Source organism: Geotrypetes seraphini, chromosome 4 (assembly GCF_902459505.1).
Source record: "Geotrypetes seraphini chromosome 4, aGeoSer1.1, whole genome shotgun sequence".
In the NCBI taxonomy this organism is placed as follows: Eukaryota; Metazoa; Chordata; class Amphibia; order Gymnophiona; family Dermophiidae; genus Geotrypetes; species Geotrypetes seraphini.
Genome location: NC_047087.1, coordinates 221929254 through 221952143, shown reverse-complemented (window position 1 = coordinate 221952143; position 22890 = coordinate 221929254). Strand labels below are relative to the sequence as shown.

Here is a 22890-nt window from a genome sequence, read left to right as displayed (position 1 = left end):
GATGCCCAATCTCTCCTGCCGTTATCCCCCGAGACCTCTTCGAATCTTCTCCAGCAGGAGAGATGCCCAATCTCTTCTGCTGGACAACCCTCCCCCCAACACCCCACATGATTACCAATTACTGGCAGGAGATATGCCCAATCCCTCCTGCCGGACAACCCCCCCAACACCCTGCACAATTACCAATTACAGGCAGGAGGGTGCCCAATTCCTCCTGCCGGACAACCCCCCTAACTCTCCTAAACCCCTTTCCCTCTATCGTGTATCCCCCGGACCCCCCTCAACACCCCCCTGGACCCCCTACCCCCCCCCCCCCCCTGGACCCACCCTCTATCCTTAATAGATGGCCAGCCAGAAAGGTCCTCCCTATGTCCATCTAGCAGGCCCGCCTTCTTCTGAAAGGCCTGCCCCTTCCCAGTGAATTGTGGGATGTACTGGGGATGGACCTAGGGTCCGATTTGTCTAGGTGCATAAGGCCCCGCCCATAGGAGGTGCCTTAAGCACCTGGGCCAACCAGAATTAACCCAGTTGACTAATGCCCCTCCTGTGGGCGGGGCCTTAGGCACATGGGCCAACCTAAGATTCAGTCTTTTAGATTGTCCAAGTACCGACTTAGGCTGTTTTTAAAAAAAAAAAATTATTATGAGCTCCATACTGTATATGTATATATATCTAAGAGGCTATTATACGAAACATATAAATAGTTCAAAAAGTCAAAAAATAGCATATCATAATAAATAATAAACATATAGAAATAAAATTTAAAATACAATACATACCAAATATAAAAGATTGTATTATTTAAAGGACCTTCTAACATAAGGACCGCATGTTGAAATAACAAAACAACAGAACTCCTCTCCCACCCCAATATGAGAAAAGGTCTAGTCTATAATAGTGGTACTGTTTTGCACAAATTCAAAACTAAATGTGATAAGTCTAGTAGATTAAGGGCAGCCTATATCTCATGACTTCCAATTTTAAATTACTGACTTAATAAAAATATTTAAACAACAAAAAAAAATATATTAAGTCTGAAATACACTTGTCTAACACATCCACTAATTACTTAAGTGACAAATAGAATATGTTTGAGGTGAATGAGAAATAGACTTAGGCATAACATTATTCACTTACCAGGAACTATAAATAATAATGGTGCTTATCACAGTAAAACACAATGTCAGCTAGGACAAGAAGGAGACATTAAGAACAATTATGGAGGAAACATAGAGACACCTCTCATCAAAAAAACATTGCACATAAATTTCAGTATGTGAAACTGGTTGACAGCATAAAATCTGTTTTAATCTTTTGGGATCTTGCCAGGTACTTGTGACTTGGACTGGGCACTGCTGGAAATAGTATACTGGGCTTGATGGAACTTTTGTCCCAGTATGGCAATTCTTATTTCTCACAAAAAGCTCCAGCCTCAAAATGGCCGCTGTGATCTGTAACAGCAGTATCACAGTAAGAGGCTCTTCTTGTCTTTAGCAGAAGGGAGGGAAGATCAGGATCATGGGGGAGGGGGAGGAAGAGGGGACATGGCCCGGCATTGAATACTGGGGCCTAATTCTGCCTTCAGCAGTTAAACAGCCTCAGGCCCACCATTCTGTAGCGGGTGGGGATGAACGCGCCGCAGCGCTGTTGTGAGTGGTGGCATTTTGAGCTAGTACTTTAGGTAATCAGGGTAGACTCCGGATTTCTTCAGTTTTGTTTTGGTTATGCCATCGGAATACAGAAATTTAAAGTCTCACTCATCAGGAATGTGTCACGCCAATTTAAAGACTATCTCAATCTCCCACTCAGATCAGGAGAGATAAGCCTAAGATAAGAACAACTATGTAGGAAGTAGCCAACCAACTTTGCCTCCCTTTGACATATTCCTTTCCCCTGTGCATGTGCTGTGAAACCTGTGTTCATACTTTTAGCCACTGAATGGAGGGTACTTTTCACTCTGGAAAATTTACACAGGTACTAACTGTTTAGTGGCTTGGACAAATTCCTTTAAAAATCGTCTCATTTCTTTCTGTCTATATCCTTTTAGAGGCACCAAGGAAAAGCACATACCATTTTTGCAACATAGCACTTAAATTTTTTTAGCTTTGTACCCAGTCACAAAATCTGAAAAAAAATCTTACTCTTTGAGGTGGTCCACCCTTGGCAACTCTGTGAATCAATTTCTTCCTGTGGTATAAACTTCATTCCATCCTGTAGGACTGTGAGGAATGTTTTGAAAATAGCAATATACATGGTGGAGAATAACATAACTTTTAAGGTGGTTTGTGAAAGCCATTTACCACAGATTTTTCCAAAGATAAATATTTTGTACATAGACTAATTTTAAGCACATCCGGTAAGGCTTAACACAATTTAGCATTATGGCTCCTAGAGGTTTCTTTTATTTTTGGGGGGTATACAGTCTTTTTTTTTTTGGTTCTTGTGACGGATTAGTTATACAATGCTCAGGTTTCATGGGCTGTTTATAAAACTTGGTATGGATTCTCTGATGGAGAGAGGAAGGGATTCTCTAAGTCATGGCTCAAGGTATACTATCACCAGTCCAAGGAGGCATCAGACAAAATAAGGATGTTCCAAAATAGAAGTCTTTTCCAAATAACAGTGCACATGATAACAAGCAAAGTTTCTTGGAAAACAGATATAACAACACAATAGAGGTTTTATTGTTGCAGTTGTCTGGGTCTTGCCACATCTGGGAAGGTAGAACCGATATTTCATTATCTCCTCAATATACTTCCCAGACACCCTCCTTTTCTTTCTTTGAACACTGGGCTCCCCTGGACTTCTACTGGGCTCCCTGACTTCCAAGGACCATTTTGATATATATGCAAGCCGCAAACATATGTAGAGACCTGTAAAGTTCTGCTCTAGGTAGATAGCAGAGACCTCTAGTGGCTCTACTAAAATAAGAACATAAGAATTGCCGCTGCTAGGTCAGACCAGTGGTCCATCATGCCCAGCAGTCTGCTCACACGGCGGCCCTTAGGTAAAAGACCAGCGCCCTAACTGAGACTAGCCCTATCAGCGTACGTCCTTGTTCAGCAGGAACTTGTCTAACTTTGTCTTGAATCCCTGGAGGGTGTTTTCCTCTATGACAGACTCCGGAAGAGCGTTCCAGTTTTCTACCACCCTTTTGGTGAAGAAAAACTTCCTTACATTTGTACGGAATCTATCCCCTTTCAACTTTAGAGAGTGCCCTCTCGTTCTCCCTACCTTGGAAAAGGTGAACAACCTGTCCTTATCTACTGAGTCTATCCCCTTCAGTACCTTGAATGTTTCGATTATGTCCCCTCTCAATCTCCTCTGTTCGAGGGAGAAGAGGTCCAGTTTCTCTAATCTTTCACTGTACGACAGCTCCTCCAACTTCTTAACCATTTTAGTCACTCTTCTCTGGACCCTTTCGAGTAGTACCTTGTCCTTCTTCATGTACGGCGACCAGTGCTGGACGCAGTACTCCAGGTGAGGGCGCACCATAGCCCGGTACAACAGCATAATAACCTTCTCCAATCTGTTTGTGATCTCCTTCTTTATCATTCCTAGCATTCTGTTTGCCCTTTTCGCCGCCACCGCACATTGCGTGGACGGCGTCATCGATTTTTCAATCAGACTTTCTAAGTCCCTTTCCTGGGAGGTCTCACCACGTAGCACCCGGACATCCTGTATTCGTGCATGAGATTTTTGTTACCGACATGCATCACTTTACACTTGTCCATGTTGAATCTCATCTGCCATGTCAATGCCCATTCCTCGAGCCTGATTATGTCACGTTGCAGATTTTCGCAATCCCCCTGCGTCTTCACTACTCTGAATAACTTTGTATCGTCCACAAATACAAAGTTATTCAGAGTAGTGAAGATGCTTAACTGTTAATACCCCACAGTCTCTAAATGAAAAGTACCGTATTTTCACGCAGATAACGCGCACCCGTGTAAAACACGCACACGGGTATAGCACGCAGAAACCACAATTTTATGTACAAAATCTTTTGTATACCGCGCTCACGGGTATACCGCGCATGCAGCCCGACTGTCCTTTCGCTCGCCCCGACTCTCCTCTGGCCACCCCGACTCTCCTTTCGCCCTCCCCGACTCTCCGTGCGCTGTCCCGACTATCCGTTCACCCTCCCTGACTTTCCGTGCACTGCCCCGACTCTCCGTGCGCCTTCCTTCCTTCCATGTGCCTCAGGCCGCGCCCCCAGGTGGGACCTAAGGCTCCAGGGCCTATTCTGATTGGCCCACGCGCCTTAGGCCCCACCAGTAGGCGGAGCTTTGGGACGGATGGGCCAATCCGGCCTCATTCCGTCATTGGCTGCCTGCCGGACAGGCGGGTTAGGCTCCCGTCTGTCCGGCCAACTACCAAAGGCACGGGGAAGGGGGGTGGGGATGTCGTGGGGGTCAGCCAGGGGGGTCGTGGGTCGGCTGGGGGGGCGGTCGGAGGTTCTTGGGGGGGGGCGGTCGTTGGAGGGAGGGGGGATTGCGTCGAGGGCAGGAGGGCCTGGGATCCCTCCTGCCCGTAATGTAGTGTGGGGTGGGGGTAGGGGGTCGCCGTGGCCAGGAGGGTTTGGGCTCCCTCCTGGCCCGATATTGTCGGGGAGTTGGGGAGTCGGCCGGGCAAGAGGGCTTGGGCTCCCTCTTGCTCCGATCGTGGATGCGGGTGCGGGTGGGAGCGCGTGCGAGCGGTCGTTCGGGGTGGGGGTGCGAGCAGTCCTGCTGGGGGGGGTGAATCGGGCGTCGGGTGGGGTGGGAACTATGTAAAAAAAATTTTGTATAACGCGCGAGGGGTATGCACGGTAGGTAAAAACGCGTATAACGCGCGCATTATATGCGTGAAAATACGGTAATGCTTTGTTGACCAGTGAAGTAATGGTAGGAGTATACCCCGGAGAGGAACTGTGATTAGTACAAACCCCCAGCTCTGTTTGAATTCTTAGTCTTTGACTCCTGCTTACTTGGCCATAGTACCACACAGAATCCCTAGCCACTGTTCTGTTTTTGCGAGGGGATCAAGGCCTTTTGCTATTATGCCATAAGGAGCAAATAAATGGTGAGGGGTTGCTTAGGCTTTTTCACTTGCTCTCAGGTATGATCTCAGATAGGGAACCAGTACACCACTGCTTCTAAGGAGAAGGAGAGAGGAGCTGAGCAGCAGCAGGGCAACATGACTTGGGACTAATTTTCCCCATCCCTGTGGGATCTCTCTATCTCTGTCCCATCCCTGCGAGCACTGTCCCTGTCCCTGTCCTGAAAGCTCTGCTCTCATCTGCACAAGCCTCAAACACTTTAAATTCATAAGTGGCAACATTCTAGAGCTCAGATTGTGATGTCATAATGCCTCATTCCACCAATGCCTAAGCTCCGTCCTCATCAGCACAAGCTTCAAACACTTTAAAATCATAAGTGGCAACATTCTAGAGCTCAGATTGTGTGATGTCATAATGCCTCATTCCACCAATGCCTAAGCTCTGTCCTCACTGCACAAGCCTCAAACACTTTAAATTCATAAGTGTTCGAGGCTTGTGCCATTAAGGCAGACCTTGCAGGAATGGGCAGGGATCAGGACTGAACTTATGCGGCAAGACAGGGATATTGAGATCCCATGGTATGGGGGACAAATTTGTCGCAGTGTCATTCTCTACAACAGGGGAATTGGTTCTGAAGAAAAAGCATAAGAGAATGACAATTTTATAGTGTGCAATTAAAAATGGGGTGTGGCAATGGGAGGGGCATGCTTTGGTCAGGAGCGTTCCCAGAAATTAGGCACAACTGCCATTAGATACACGTCAGCATTTAAACCGGATTTCAGCAGGGCTAAGTGCCATGCTAAGCTAGTGTTCTATAAAGCAGTGGCTCCCAACCCATAAGAACATAAGAATAGCCTTATTGGGTCAGATCAATGGTCCATCAAGCCCAGTAGCCCATTCTCATGGTGGTCAATCCAGGTCACTAGTACCTGGCCAAAACCCAAGGTGTAACAATATTCCATGTTGCCAATACAAGGCAAGCAGTGGCTTCCACCATGTCTTTCTCAATAACAGACTATGGACTAGGGGGGCGGAGCCTGACAAACGAGTCGAGAATACGCATGCAGTGATTGCTCCTCCGCATCGGCTCTAATTAAAGATTATTGCGGTGTATTTAAGCTGATTTCAACTGACTCTTCAGTTCCCCTTTCATCGAAGCTCTCCTATCTATGACTCCGCCGAAAATTGTAAAAGGGGAATCTTCTCCGACACCACATTCCAGTGGCAAAAGACTGAAAACTGATCCCAGCACACCGGAAAAAATGGCGCCTAAACAAGAGGAATCTCAGCTCGATACTCTTCTCAAGGAGATGTGCTCCTTTAAACAAATTATACGAGAACAAGTTGAAGAATCTAAACTGATACGAGTAGAGCTGGAAGCTATTAATGCTCAGTTTGTGGATGCCAGACATCGTATTGACAAGCTCGAGGAACAAACTGCCTCACTGTTGCCTAAGCTCCTGTTACTTGACAAACATGATAAACTTATCACAGCGCTGCAATGGGAGGTTGAAGATTTATAGAATCGCAGCAGAAGAAGCAATATCCGTATCATTGGGATTCCGGAAACCTCTGAAGGCTCGGATATGATCAAATTTCCCACTGATTTCCTTCCTAAAATTCTAGGCATATCTTTTTCAACACCTCTTGAATTTGAACGCGCTCACCACGTTCCTTCTCGGCCTTCTCCTCATTTGACCTCTCTGAGACCCATTGTAGCATAGCTATTACGCTTCCAGCATGCTTTTCAGCTCATTTCTGCCGCTAAATCTCTTCCACATCTTTTATATCAAGGCAAGAAATTTTTCATCGTCCCTGATTTAGCAAAGACCACCGCATTGAAGCACAAGGAATTCCTCTCCCATCGACAGGAGTTGAGAGACATTGGTGCGAAATATGGCCTCATGTATCCGGCCAGAATGAGGGTAACGTATAATAACAAAACCGCTTCCTATACTGATCCCAAAGATCTGAAAGATTTTCTGGACTCTTTGAAAATGCAGTGACTTTTCTTCTTGTACTGACTTGGTGATATTATGCTTTTTTTTTTTTACATGCCTGAATACACTTTAGATTCAGTATTACTGTTAATGTGGAGTTGTTGCTTGTGTTTCTCCCCTGTGTTCTACGGGAATACCCACAAATTGTGTGTTTCTATTCTGCTGCATGGCTTCTTCAATAGCTGTGCATCGGGTTCTTTTTTCTGATTCTCGGTCTCATCTTTCCCTTTTTGTTCTCCTCTTTTTTCTACTTAGAAGTGGTCTTCTCTCCTTATGGTATTGTATACTTACTTTCATTGCACATTGTCTTGATTCAGGTTTTATTACGCCTCATATTATAGATAATGGCTGATATGCATATCATATCTCATAATGTCAATGGGCTTAATCATCCCATCAAATGCCGGAAAATATCTCATTATATCTCTACAAAGCGTCCTAATGTCATCTTTTTACAGGAAACCCACCTTCCCTCTGCAGCTGCCTCTAAATTTCATATACAGGGATTCACTTCCCATTTCTTTTCGTCAGCTACACCTAGAAAAAAGAATGGAGTCTCCATTTTCTTCAACAACAAATTGCCAATTGTCATTAAAAATCACAAAACTGATGCAGAGGGTAGATGGTGCCTGGTACATGCTGTGTTGCACTCGGCTGAATATGTCTTCTTGAATATTTATGCTCCTGTCATGGATGACCCTGATTTTTTCGGAACTCTCCAGCACATTCTTTTGGATTTTGGCTCCTGTTCCTTTATTATAGGTGGAGACTTTAATCAAATTCAGGATTTGATATTGGATAGAATGTCTTCCTGTAAAATTGCCAAATCCAAATCGTATTTAGAACTTCATAATTTCATAGACAATTTTTCCTTAACTGACCCATGGAGACTTCTTAATCCTAAAGGCAAAGAATACTCTCACTATTCTCCCCCACATAACACATACACTAGAATTGACTATTTTCTTCTCTCTCCTCACCTCACCCATTCTGTGACCAATGTCATTATTCATCCGATTCCTCTCACTGATCATGCTTCCATTTCTCTCTTTCTCACACTTTCCTCACCCAGAACACAATCTTCTTCTTGGAGACTCAATAATCACCTTCTCCTGGATGAAGATATTGTTAATAAAGTTCGAGCTTTCACTGCTGAATTCTTTACTTTTAATACTGTCAGTACGGAAATCAGTCCCTCTACTGTTTGGGAGGCTTATAAAGTCACCCTTCGTGGGGAACTGATCAAGCTCTCTTCTTGGAAGAAAAAACAATTGCTGAATAGAGAAACCGAACTGGAAATGAATATCAAACAAATTGAATCTCAATATATTCTTGATCACAATTCCGATCCCCTTACCTATCAGCATCTCTTGAAACTAAAGTATGAGTACAACTCTCTTTTATCTTACAAAGCTAGACAAGATCTTTTTCTGCACTCCTCTGGTCACTATTTAGGAGATAATCTAATGGGGAAATTTTTAGCTAAATACCTTAACACTAGATCGAAAAAACAACATATTTCTTCCATACAAACCTCTTCTGGCCATACAGTATTCTCTACTACTGATATCGCTTCCCAATTTGAACTCTTTTATTCCAATCTTTATAAATCCGAATCTACATCTTCTGACTCTGATATTGATTCATTTCTAGCAAACATTGACCATCCCCTTTTAAATGATTCGACCAAATCGGATCTGGAATCTCCTATTTCTACTTTTGAAATTCACCTTGATATATCATCTCTAGTAAAAAATAAGGCACCTGGCCCTGACGGTTATACAAATGAGTTTTTCAAAAAATTTAGTGACTTATTGTCCCCTCATCTTCTTGATTATTATAACTTCATTCATAGTTCTCCCGACAAACAACTTCAATTCGCTGAAGCCACTGTAGTAGTTTTTCCAAAACCTAATAAAGATCCCACCCTTGTCAAAAACTTTAGGCCTATTTCCCTTCTTAATCTTGAGTACAAAATTTTGGCCAAAATCCTCTCGCTCCGTCTCAATAAAGTAATCTCCTCTCTCATTCATATAGATCAAACAGGTTTCATCAAATCTCGTTATATTGGAGATAATTTACTTCTCTTTCATCATATTAACGCTCATGTTAAACTCCTATCTGATCTGTTGTGGGCATTGCCATCGACGCGGAAAAAGCGTTTGATCGCGTAGGGTGGTCGTTCCTCCTACGGGTCTTACATAAATTTAACTTTGGTGATTACTTCATTAATTGGATTAAAACTCTCTATAAGCAACCTTCTTCCCGTATCCTTATTAATAATACCTTATCTAAAAGTTTCTCACTTCATAGGGGTACTAGACAAGGATACCCTCCTTTCACCGCTTTTATTTAACCTTGCGCTCGAGCCCCTTCTTGCATCCATTCGTGACTCTGATCTAATCTTAGGCATACCCTCTCATTCTAGACACATTAAACTTGCTGCATACGCTGATGATGTCCTTCTTTTCATCAAAAATCCACTCACCTCCCTTCCCGCTCTCATCCGTTTAGTTGATCAATACTCCCCTCTTTCGGGCTATCTTGTTAACTGGGAGAAATCGGAAATATTCCCACTCAATGATCTTGTCACACTCTCGGACTTGTCCTCCTTTCCATTTAAATGGTCTTCTCATGCTATTAAATATCTTGGTATCCTGATTCATAAAGATCCTTATTACACAATGGAACTCAATGTTAATAGAATCAAACAAATTGTCACTGATACTACTTCCAAATGGTCCCTCTTATTCTTATCTTGGTGGGGCAGAATAGCTTTTGTTAAAATGACTCTTGCTCCACAAATTTTATATATACTATCCTTGTTGCCTTTTCGTTGCAAGAAGTCCTTATTCCTATGGGTTAATAGGAAATTGTTTACTTTTATTTGGAACAACAAAAAGCCTCGTATAGCTCTATCCAAATTGATGGCCTCTAAATTGAACGGTGGTATGAATCTTCCTGACTTTTCTTTATATCAAACTGCCGCCCTCGCCAAATATGGCGCTTACTGGATTCATACCCCTCCTCCCCAACACCTACCTTCTTGGCTGGAGTTCGAATCCTCTATAAGTTCTCCATATCCTCTGTATATTTTATGTACCATGAATATTCCTAAAAGCCTGAGGATGTATTCGCTCCTGAGTGCAACACAGCAGGCCCTTCATACTCTTGATTCCTTTGCTGATGTTTCTGTATATAATAGCCCTCATATGTCACTTTGGGATAATCATAACCTCAAACATAATGGAAAATCAATATCTTGGAAGAAATGGCAAAAGGCAGGTCTTTGGTCTGTCTCTTAACTCCTTTGCGATGGCCAAGTGATTCCCTTTTCTCAACTATGCATCAAGTATTCTTTGTCTCCAGCTTTGTATCCACAATGGCTCATCCTCACTGAGGCTCTTGCTACCGTGACTCTTGTCCCAACTGATAAACTTTCGAAATCCTCTGTGGTTCATTAGACTTCCTCAGTTGCTCTTTCAGGAAAAGCGATTGCTACCTTTTATCACATTCTGAGAGATGGACGCTACGCCTTCTCACCTCATTCTATGCATCACTGGGATACCTTGTTGACCATCCCTACCTCAGGAGTTCGTTGGGATCTTTTCTGGTCCACGACTAATCGTCCTTTCATGTCCTCCAGAATATCTCAATCACTCTACTTCCTCATGTGGCATGCAATCTGGACTCCCCTACGCATGTGCAAAGCCAAGTTGAAATCTGATCCGAACTGTTGGCATTGCTCTGAAACTGAAGGATCCTTGGATCATATGTTGTTTTCTTGCAGGTATATTAGACCTTTTTGAACTCGTGTCTGGGCAACTATTCAAGAAATAATATCTTGCTCTGTGGACATTTCTTTTGACATTATCATTCTACGATCACAACATCCTTGCTGTCGTTATGCTCGACATGACTGACAGATGCAATGATCTCCATTGCCATTATGCATATACTCAAGAATTGGAAATCGGCCGACTTGCTAGACTATACCTTTTGGTGGAACTCTCTCTGCTTATATCAAAAATATGAACAATATGCTTTTGAAAAATGATGCATATCTAAAGTATCTTCAGGTTCCTCAAGTCCTACTTCTCCTTGGCGATTCCTAGATCACTTTATGCATTCTACTTAATAGACCGCTTATGTCTCTTTGACCCTCTGTCTCTGATCTACCTCTTCCCTCTTTCTCTCTTTTGGTTTTCCTTTTATCTTTCCCCTTCCCTGCCATTCCGTCTGACATATACATCTTATTTGTATTTGGTTTGAATTGTTGGTTCACTTATACTGTTATATTGTTATTTGTTCATGTATACCGGGTTGATGTATATGAATCACAGTCTTACTGTTCTATTTTATTTTTATTTATATTTATGTTTCGTTGTTTTATACGAAAATTCAATAAAAATCTTTTGAACTGAAAAAAAACAAAAACAGACTATGGACTTTTCCTACAGAACTTGTCCAAACCTTTCTTAAAACCAGCTATGCTATCCACTCTTACCACATCCTCCGGCAACATGTTCCAGAGCTTAACTATTCTCTGAGTGAAAAAAAATTTCCTCCTATTGGTTTTAAAAGTATTTCCCTGTAACTTCATCGAGTGTCCCCTAGTCTTTGTATTTTTGATGGAGTGAAAAATCGACCCACTTGTACCCGTTCTACACCATTCAGGATTTTGTAGACTTCAATCATATCTCTCCTCAGCCATCTCTTTTCCAAGCAGAAGAGCCCTAACCATTTTAGTCTTTCCTTACCATCTTGGTTGCTCTTCTTTGAACCTTTTCTAGCACCACTATAATAATAAATAATAATAATAATAATAATAATTTTATTTTTGTATGCCGCCATACCCAGCGAGTTCTAGGCGGTTCACATCAATTAAATTAGGATCCACGATGACATGCAGATTTACAACATTTTTTCAGAGATTGAGCGGCGAGGAAGGGAGAGGATAGAAGGTAGAGAAGAAATTATGAGGGAAGGAGAAGAATAGTGCGGGGGGTGAGGTGTTATTGCAGGAGAGGGGGAGAGTTAAGGGTCCTGTTCGCTGAATAGGTGAGTTTTGAGTAATTTTCTGAAGCCAAGGTATGAGGGAGCCTCGAGTATCATTTGGGCTAGCCATCTTTCTTGAGATAAGGAGACCAGAATTGAACGCAATACTCCAGGTGAGGTCGCACCATGGAGTGATACAGGGGCATTATAACATTCTTAGCCTTGTTAACCATCCTTTTTTAAAATAATTCCCAGTATCTTGTTTGCTTTTTTGGCCGCCGCCGCCACGCATTGGGTGGAAGGTTTCATCATTTGTCTACAATGATCCCCAGATCCTTTTCTTGGGTGCTAATCCCCAAGGTGGACCCTAGCATCCGGTAACTGTGATTCAGGTTATTCTTCCCAATGTGCATCACTTTGCATTTGTTCACATTAAATTTCATCTGCCATTTGGATGCCCAGTCTTCCAATTTCCTAAGGTTCGCCTGCAATTTTTTTACAATCCGCATGCGTTTCAACAACTTTGAACAGTTTAGTGTCATCTGCAAATTTAATCACCTCAGTCATCATTCTAATTTCTAGATCATTTATAAATAAGTTAAATATCACCGGTCCCAGTACAGACCCCTGCAGCACTCCACTGTTTACTCTCCTCCACTGAGAAAAATGATCATATAACCTACCCTCTGTTTTCTATCCGATAACCAATACCTAATCCACAACTGATCTTTGCCACCTATCCCATGGCACTTCAATTTTCTCAGGAGCCTCTCGTGAGGAACTTTATGAAAAGCTTTCTGAAAATCTAGATACACTGTATCAGGGGTGCCCAAAATATCAATTATTTTAATGTATCATAAAAGTAGATCTTGCAATGTTAGCGATTAGTAGATTCTGCAGGTAAACTATTTAGGTATTGTGAGAATAGCAGGGTTTTTCAAAACAATTGCACTTAGTCTATCGTTCTAATAAAGTCCATTCCAAATCTCTACCAACTTGAAAGCATAGGACTGACAACGTTTCCCAGCTGATTTAATTCCCTTGAAAGAGGGAAGCAATAATTTGTACTTCTGTGTGTTCCTCAAGTAGCAGGATCTGTGAGTATTCCAGTATAAAGGAACCAAAGGATCAAATATTCTGAAAACATGATTGGCTGGTAGTCCTCCAGGATAGGGTTGGGAACCACTGCTATAAAGGACACTCCTTTGCAGAATATTAGTTCATTGTGGATGTTCCTGGCACATAACTTTGATCCAACACACTGGGGATACTTAATAACCAGATGTGTCACCAAGGACAATGTAATATTAATGTAACAAACCAAAGAAAGTCCTCAGTATTTCTTAATTCAAATACAATGTAGCATATTTTTTGGGGGTTTTTTTTTTTGTTTTTTTTTTGAGTGCTCAGAAAAAAGTTTGTAAGAGACCAGACTTGGAGCAGAGCTACAGCAGCAGGAAAACTCTCCTTTTTCAATCACAGCACATAACATGGCTTTGCATTTGGGAAGTTTTCAACATCTTGCCAGTTAAATCTTGCATAAAACTTTTTTGTAAAAAAAAAAAAAAAAAAATTATCTGCGCTGGCGTGGAGGAAAGGCTTAGGCGGGTCTTGACACGTTTCACATCCAACTGCCTCAGAAAACCCGACACTGCCTTCATTCATGCTGGTCTCACGATCTGTTGCTTCTCTTCACTTTTCACACTTAGGCCTAGGCGTGTTAAAACCTGCGTAAATCTTTGCTCCGCTACAGCTGAACATAATTTAGAAATACAAATTCAGTGCCAGATTCTCAACACTTTAATGCCGTCGCTAAACTGGATTCCAACGGTTTTGTCTGCGTGCATTTTAGTGGCTGATTATCAAAATGGCTTATCTCAGTCTTTAGTGAGCTTTCTAGCAGAATCCGACACTGCCATGCAAATGGCCTTTACAACATTGAAAAGAGCACGTTGGTGGATTCTTAAAATTGCCGAGCCATGCCCCAAGAGCGGCATCTGCTTTTGGCGACAAAAATCAGCAACTGGTCCGAGGGTGCCAGTACAATGACATCACTGTTAAAAGTGCATCTTGTGGCGTACATTTTCACTGTGCATTATGGCCCCCTTTGGAGAAGGAGAGATGCTGGCTCCCCTGCTGCCAACCAACACTCCCCCCCCTCCCCAGCAGCAGGAGAGATGCCCAATGTCTCCTGCCGCCAACCAACACCCCCCCCCCCAACTCCTCTCAGCAGTGGGAGAGACCTTGGAAGCCACGGTTTTCTGGAAGACAACAGATTGTAACACAGTACACTTCCCCCTCTGTATTTGTGGGGGTTAGGGGCAGAGCCGGCCCGCCAATATGGAAAAACCACGAATAATATCCCCCGCTTCCCCCGGCTATTTTTAGCCCTGTAAGCCCCCCTTAAGCCTTACCTGGTGGTCTAGTGTGTTTTCAGGCAGGAGCAATCTTCCCATGCTTCTGCCCCGTGCAGATCGCTCACAGGAAATGGCTGTCTTGAGCTCCCGTAGTCTCTCGAGCCATTTCCTGTGAGCGGTCTGCATGGGGCAGGAGCATGGGAAGATCGTTCCTGCCTGAAAACCTGCTAGACTACCAGGTAAGGCTTAGGGGGGGGGGGGCATTACAGGGCTAAAAAAAATTTCTGGAGAAAATAGCGAATAACCGAATCTGTAGATACAGAATTCATGAATATGGAGCGGGAAGTGTACTGCATTTTGATAGTTTTCATCCTCCACAGTTGAAACAGAGTCTCCCTTTTCACAATTTCTGTGGGTGAAAAGAATCTGCTCCACTAAAGAAGAATTTATTTTTCAAGCCAAAATCCTCTCTGAGAGATCTGCTGATAGTGATTCGGAAAGCTTATAAGAGGGCATTGTTTCCTAACCGAGATTATCTGTTGTTGGATTCCACTCAAGCTGTGACATGTGTATGATTCCAAAGCCCAGCATCTCCGCAGGATTATATGTATGTACATAAGCATTGGAACATTTTGACCACCTCTCCTACATTTGCTGGTCATCAGCTTCGGTCTTAAAGGTGAATAAAATTATCCACAAATGCATGGACTTCCTGATTAAAGATACGGTGTTGTATCTTCAAAGGAAATTTATACAGGAAACTAAAACTATCCTCAGTTTGCACGCTGATGAATAAAAGGAGTTTTATGGAATAAATTGAGTCCACCAGTCTCTGTAGGACACTTCCACTCCTTGCCTTGTGACTTTGTGGATTTGGTTCTCCTGTTCTGAACCCCCTTTGCAAGGGCAGGACATCATGGTTCCTGTGGAAGGTGTTTGAATTGTGAGATTATTCTACAGCGTCCTGAATTTATTAATCCAGTGGATCAGAAATATCCTCTGAGGCATGTTACTACTTGTGATTCAGAGTATGTAGTGTACTGCCTAATTTGTCCAGGTTAAAAAGTTTATATGGGCCAGACTTCTAGATCCCTAAGGGTGTGCTTGAATGAACATAGAAGTGCATTAAAGAGAATTGTGGAGAATGCACCTTTAGTTCAACACTGTTCAGACAGATCCATAACTAAAGCGCGCAGGTCAATGGTGCGCTGACAATGGCATATCTACACCTGCGCACAGGACAATTGCATGCTGCCATTGCGTGCATGCTTTTCGGCTTACCGGTAGCGTTCTGAGGGGGGGTGGGAGGTGCAACCCCCAGTACACTTGTAAGGGTTGCGCTCCCGATTGGGGAGGTTTGGGAGGGGAAGCCCCCCATACACTGAAAACTTCTGTTCTCTTGCTTCCCGATTGGCCCCGCCCCAACACTGAAGAACACTGAGACGCCATGTTTAGAGAGTCGTCGTGGGACACAGGGGATTTGCACATTGAACTGTGAGTCTGTATTGCTGTTTTTGTGTGGCTTTTTGCAGTGTATAAACAATAGACCTGAATATAGTTTATTTTTTGTAGTTTATGACGCCATTTGCATGAGGATGGCCCTCAGGAAGTAGCTTCTAGGCTACGAAACGATCTTAGGCTGGCTTGTGACAGATAATTCATATGCTACTTTTTTGTGCATGGATTAGAAACGTGTTGTTCCTCTTGATTTGGAATTAAACATAAGTATATTTTGCAGAGGATGCATGCTTATAGCAATGAAAGTTTTTTTTCTGCCTGTGATGGATGGATGGTGGAGAGGGTTATCCCCACCTATATAACTGAGGCTTTTTCTTTCGTTTTGCTATGAAAGCAGCACTGCTTGTGGGGTTGGTAGTTCTAAATAATTCTGTTGAGAGTTTTTGTTCTGTTTGGATGCTCAGTGTGTAAAAACACATCTTAGACAATTGGCAATTGCATTCAATAATTAAAAATAAACTGCAGAAGCTGCTCTTAGGTTTAAATGAACTGCTGTTAAATGACATTTGTGTCTTTTCTGCCTTTAATGTGCTAATAGTCTTGTTTGCTGATCAGACTCCTACCAACTGTAACATCCTTCCATCATGGGCCCAGTTGCTCAAAAATCTGTTACTGCAACAGATTCATCCATCATTGCTGGCATCAAGGAACATTTTCAACATTTAATAGACACTTATTTTCCTATTCATCCATTACACCAGGGGTAGGGAACTCCGGTCCTCGTGAGCCGTATTCCAGTCGGGTTTTCAGGATTTCCCCATAGAATATGCATGAGATCTATTTGTATGCACTGCTTTCAATGCATATTGATTGCGGAAATCCTGAAAACCCGACTGGAATACGGCTCTCGAGGACCGGAGTTCCCTACCCCTGCACTACACAGTTTAGGTTCTCTTTTGCATCCATGTCTGAAAGACAATCCAATTACCTTCCCAGATGATGTAAAGACATAGGCAACTGAATCTTTGGGAAGGTTATATCAAAACCAGATTGAAATGGAAGGCTCTATTTATGATTTATAACCAGTTGTACAGAATATTGTCCTATTTTATACTTTAATAAAAAAGATTTAAATGTAAAATCATGAGTGTTTGAGGCTTGCGCAAATGCGGACATAATCCATAGGATCAGGGAAGGGATGAGGACAGAACTCATGGGGATCGGATGGGGACAGAGACGGAGCCTGTGAGGGCGGGGATGGGGAAAGAGTCCATGGGGATGGGGATAGAGCCTGCGGTGATGAGGAAAAACTTTGTCCCCATGTCATTCTCTAGGTGTCAAAGTCCCTCCTCGAGGGCCGTAATCCAGTCGGGTTTTCAGGATTTCCCCAATGAATATGCATTGAAAGCAGTGCATGCACCTAGATCTCATGCATATTCATTGGGGAAATCCAGAAAACCCGACTGGATTACGGCCCTCGAGGACCGACTTTGACACCTGTGCATGAGCAGCACAATCAGAGCAACATTTTGTAGCTTATATGTGACTAAAGCTAGTCTAGATAAAAATGTCCATTTTAGACATAGATTCTTCATCCCATTCAAAAATCCCTATTTAAGAGCCCTGGCAAAAAAGATTCTCTTCCCCTCAAATTCACACATTTTCTTATGTGGACGCTATCTTCCTACTTTGTTTAGCTAGAGCACAGGTGTCAAAGTCGGTCCTCAAGGGCCACAATCCAGTCGGGTTTTCAGGATTTCCCCAATGAATATGTATTGAAAGCAGTGCATGCAAATAGATCTCAGGCATATTCATTGGGGAAATCCTGAAAACCCGACTGGATTCCGGCCCTCGAGGAGGGACTTTGACACCCGTGAGCTAGAGACTCTTTTGAGGCCACCCTACAACATCTAGCAAGGACCACAGAAGACCTGAACAGTGGACACAAAAGAACTTCTTTAAACTTAAAAAAAAGAGAAGATCAAAGTGCTTTAGTTTGGGGATTATAACTTGCTACCACACACAGATCTGGTACTAGCTGCCGGTGAGATCCTCAAATTTGAAAAAATTTCAAAAATACCATATTTTTCGCTCAATAAAATGCACTTTTTCCCCAAAAAAATTGGTTGGAAATAAGGGTGCATCTTAAAGAGCAAATACCCCCCCCCCACCCGGACCTTAATTCCTTCGGCGGTCCAGCACTGTAGAGCAGGAGCTTTCAGCCTCCTGCCCTTTCCTCCGGCTGACTCCCTTTATGTAGACACTGCTATCTACAAGCTTACCCTCAGCGCCGTTCCACGCCGGCACGGAGGAAGAGTTGCTGAAGCCCATCTCTTCAGCTCTTTGATTTCAGCACCGGTGGGGGAAGGCAGCATAAAAACCGCCACAGCAGACAAAAAAAAATGTTTTCAGCTCAGGCTGCACTGTAGAAAAGGGAGAAGGACCTCTGAGAGTGCAGAGGTTAAATACTGCCATTGCCCTGCTTAAAACGCGAGGATTCCCATCGACATCGGAACTGGGAAAGAGCCAGCGAAGCAGCAACGTCTCTCGTCAGGGCCCTTCCTCCGGCTGACTCCCGTGGCACAGGGCAAGGCAGGAAGCAAAACGCTTGCACCTGCCTTCTGCACCGCTTTGACTCTGATGCAGCGTCAGAGTCAAAGTGGTGCAGAAGGCAGATGCGAACGTTTTGCTTCCTGCCTTGTCCTGCGCCGCGGGAGTCAGCTGGAGGAAAGGGCAGGAGACTGAAAGCTCCTGCCCTACAGCGCTGGACTGCGGAAGGAATTGAGGTAAAGGGGGGGGGGCCTGCCTGCTTGTCTCGGTGTGGGGGCCCTGCTAGCGGGGGGGCCTGCCGGGGGGGGTCCCTGCCTGCCTGCCACTAGGCCTGCCTACCACCAGGCTACTAGGTCTGCCTGCCCTGTCCCTGCCTGATCTGTGCCTTGTCCCTGCCCTATCTCGGCCAGCCCTGTGCCCTGTCCCAGCTTGCCCTGTCCCGGCCTACCACTAGACCACCAGAGGGGGGACAGGGTGCAGAGCCTGGTAAGGAGTGTAGGGTTGGGTGCAGAGCCTGGCAGGGAGAAATTGGTTCAGAATGTTTTTTTTTTCTTGCTTTCCTTCTCTAAATCTAGGGTGCATCTTATGGAGCGAAAAATATGGTACTAGGCATTACCCTTGACTCCCAACTAACCTTTGAAGATCAGATCAATTCCCTGGTCAAAACATTCTTCTTCAGGCAACTAAGGACAATAAGATCCTTTTTAAGCCAGGTTGTCTTACTCCCTTATCTAGACTATTGTAATTCCTTGTACTGCGGCATTACTGAGAAGTACCACAAGAGATTGCAACTACTCCAGAATACCATGGCTAGATTAATTTTTGGAGTAGGCAAATTTGAGAGGGCTAGCCCACTATTGGTAGAATTACACCGGCTATCAATGAAAAAAAAAGATTATTTTCAAGATTGCCTGCTTGGTCTATAAAGCAATTTATGGTGAAAACTCTTGCGGACTAGTATCAGGCATCAAGATTCCTTATTCCTTCTATAACGCAAGAAAGACACAATGTCTTAAGCTGACCTTCCCCTCCTCTCATCATGTTCAATGCAAAAAAACTCTTTGAGACTACTTTTGAATCCATGAGCTCCAAAGTCTGGAATAGCTTACCCCTAAACTTACGTCAAACAGATTCAGGAGAATGTTAAAAGACTTATCTTTTTTCCTTACAATTAACTGATCACTATCCAATATGCTCTCTAGAATCTGATTGTTTATGTAAGATCCCAAATCTTATTGTAAGCCGCATAGTTTCCTTGTTGAAAATTGCGGGATATATGAAACTACAGTGGAACCTTGACTTACGAGCATAATTCATTCCAGAAGCATGCTTGTAAACCAAATTACTCATATATCAAAGCGAGTTTCCCCATAGGAAGTAAGGGAAACTTGATTGGTTCCACCTGCCCTCCCCCCCAGCCACCGGCGCTGCTCCACCCCACATCCCCAAAAGACCCCCCACCCCCGAGGCCACTGGTGCACTTCCACATCCCCACGTGAACCGGCATTGCCCTCTGTCCGCAAACGCAGCCCCCCCACACACACAAACCGGCATCGCCCTCCCTCACACGAACCGGCATCACTTGCCCGCCCAAACTGAAGGCTTACCCCCAGTCTGGCACCGGCACGCAGCACCAACCCACAGGAGGTGTCGGTGCCAGTGTCCGAAGATCCTGTCTCTTCCCAGACTGGGCCTTGAGCATCTGCACATGCTCAAGGCCTTCTGGCTCCTGCCTCTCACCGAGATTCTCGGAGAGAACAAGAGCCAGAAGACCTTGAGCATGCGCAGATGTTTAAGGCCCAGTCTGGGAAGAGGCAGGATCTTTGGGCACCGGCACCTCCTGTGGGTTGGTGCTGCGTGCCAGTGCCACATTGGGGGTAAGCCTTCAGTTTGGGCAGGCAGGGGATGCTGGTTCACACGAGGGGGGGGGCAACGTTCGCGAGGGGGGGGCAATGCTGGTTCACGGGGGCGGCCTTTGCGGGCGGGAGTGATGCCGGTTTGAGGGCGGGGGGACTCGCAAATCGAGTCAGTGCTCGGTTTGTGAGTTACGATTTGCAAAAATGTTTTGCTCATCTTGCAAAACACTCGCAAAACGCGGTACTCGTAAACCAAGGTTTGACTGTATATGGTATGGTATTGGACATCCTACTTTTGGGGCCTCCCTAGTTTTGCCCAAAACATATTTTAAACACCCTCTCCCCTTGCTATCTGGATGAATTGCAGTGTGAAACATCCAAATTCTAACTTTCCAGAATCGGAACCTGGATATTTTTAGTAAATGGATTTTTTTTTTTTTAGGCATTTAAAGAAGTCTATCTTTGATAATAAGCACACGAAGGTGTTTTAAGAAATATTCTACCTTTAGTGGATTTTTGTTCAGTCTTGCAAGCAACAGATCTTATTATCACCATGACTATGGCAATGCTTGTATTTGGGTTTACCAGTTTAGTTACCTGTGTGCCTTCCAAACTGTTCAAATTTCAGTGGTTAGATTGCTTACCAGTTGTGGAATTAGAGATCATTTGCCTCCAATACTGAACCTCTATTAGTCATCTTTTATTCAAGCTGAAAAGCCCTAACCCATGTTATCTCAGCCCAGTCCTCGGGAAATCCCAAGCTGTCTGGTTTGCAAGACCCTGATCTAAACTGTTGATGTTCACTTGAACAGATGATATGGTCCACAGAAGAGTGGTGTACCACTTATTAAAATTTGATAAGCTGGCATCTACCCATTCAATGACTCTTTACCTAGTGGGTCCCTGACTATGAACTTCAATGTCAAGATTGCTTATGCTCAACATGTAATTTGTTGCATTTCAGAAAACAACTGAAAGTATTTTTATTCAATAACGTTTTAAATTAGAATTTTGCCTTGAAGTTTCATGTTGTTTTAGATAAAGTGTTAACGACTTGGAACTTGGAAAGTTCTGGTCGCTGGACCTGTGGAGGGGGAAGAGGTGGTCACCAGCTGATGGGCTTGGAGATCCCTACCAGCTACAGCATGGGAGATATTCCTTTTCTTCAAATTCACTGAGCTTTGGAATAACCTCCCTGCCCCGCTGCAGAACCTAGGCTCATTTCAATTATTCCGAAAGCATCTCCAAAACGTAAAGCTATCTATTTAAAATGTAAAGCTAACTATCCTCTTCATAACCTCTAATTTCTTATGTCCTTCCCTCATTTATTGAATTACCTGTAAATCGTGTCGAGCTCTATCTTTATGGAGATGATGCGGTATACAAACTTAAGATTTAGTTTAGTTCCTTTTGAAGGGGCTTAAGCTCAAAGTGGGAGGCTCAGCACCCTCTCACGATTATGTCACCGATTGTGTTTAGTACAAAATGAAGTACTTGCTGAGTTTAATGTTTGGGGGTTTCCAGTTCAGTTTTGGTATTCATATTTCTATTTCTAATTTGTGATCCAATGTTCTGTATTTGGTGAAGGTCTGTTTGTGTTTTGTGTGTGAAGTCATTTGAAGTTGTTTTATACATATGTGGTAGTAATGGTGAGTGAGGAAATTGGGAGAGGGGCAGGTAAATGAGGGGCCCTTGCCCTGGGCCTCAGCATGTCTAAAATCGGTCCTGCTCATGCATAATTGTAGAATAGAATAAGGTAAGCATGTATTTCTCAAATCTAGGTGCAACCATTTACACCAACTCTATGGGTGGCATAAATGCTTGCATTTCACTGCATACACACATATAAACCTGGTTACGCTAGTGATCTACAAGACACTCTTGTACTTTCCTTTACTGAATAGGCTCCAATCAGGTTCCTTTCTAGAATTATCCTCTAGCTGCATAAGCAGTTTTGTTTTAATTTAATGATTTTGATTTGATTTTATTTCTTATATACCGCTATACCGTGAGGTTCAAAGCAGTTTACAATGAAGATAGATTAAAGATACATTAAAATAAAATAAATAAAAATGGTACTTTGGATTTCCCTAGCTGTCCCGAAGGCTCACAATCTAGCTAAAGTACCTGAGAAAACAATAAATAAAAATAAAATAAATGAAATAAAGTAAATTCCAGTTAGACAATAGGATCTGATGTTAGAAGTTCCTAAAGACGATATGCCAAGGAGAGAAAGCTGGTATGCTCCTTGAGCCCTGACGTATGCAGCCAAGCCAACACACAATATTTCAGCCATGAGGTTTCCCAGGAAGTATTAATGAGTGCCAAAATGCAGGCTAGTCATTTGGATCAGATGACCTCTACAACAGCCAGCAACCGCCACTATCATCTCGGTGCTTCAGCTGCATTAAACGGTCAACTGCCACCATTCTCAGATCCGATATCAAGTATGGTATAGAACCCTGCTGGATCGGGGGAGGGGCGGAGCTGCGTTCCCAAGTCCCCGCCACCGCCTCCGCCACCGGCCCCAGCTGTGTAGGGATAAGCAGGGCTGGTGTTAGGGGTGGGCAAACAGGACAACTGCCCTAGCCCCCCCCCGTCACAGGGGGGCTCCTAACCTGCCTGAAGTT

At 43.7% G+C, this 22890-nt stretch overlaps 1 protein-coding gene across 2 annotated transcripts in view; it reads right to left on the bottom strand.

The window, feature by feature from the left end:
• ZCCHC24 (zinc finger CCHC-type containing 24) overlaps positions 1–22890 on the bottom strand; it is a 317690-nt gene that overhangs the window by 19831 nt on the left and 274969 nt on the right. The window lies entirely within an intron of this gene.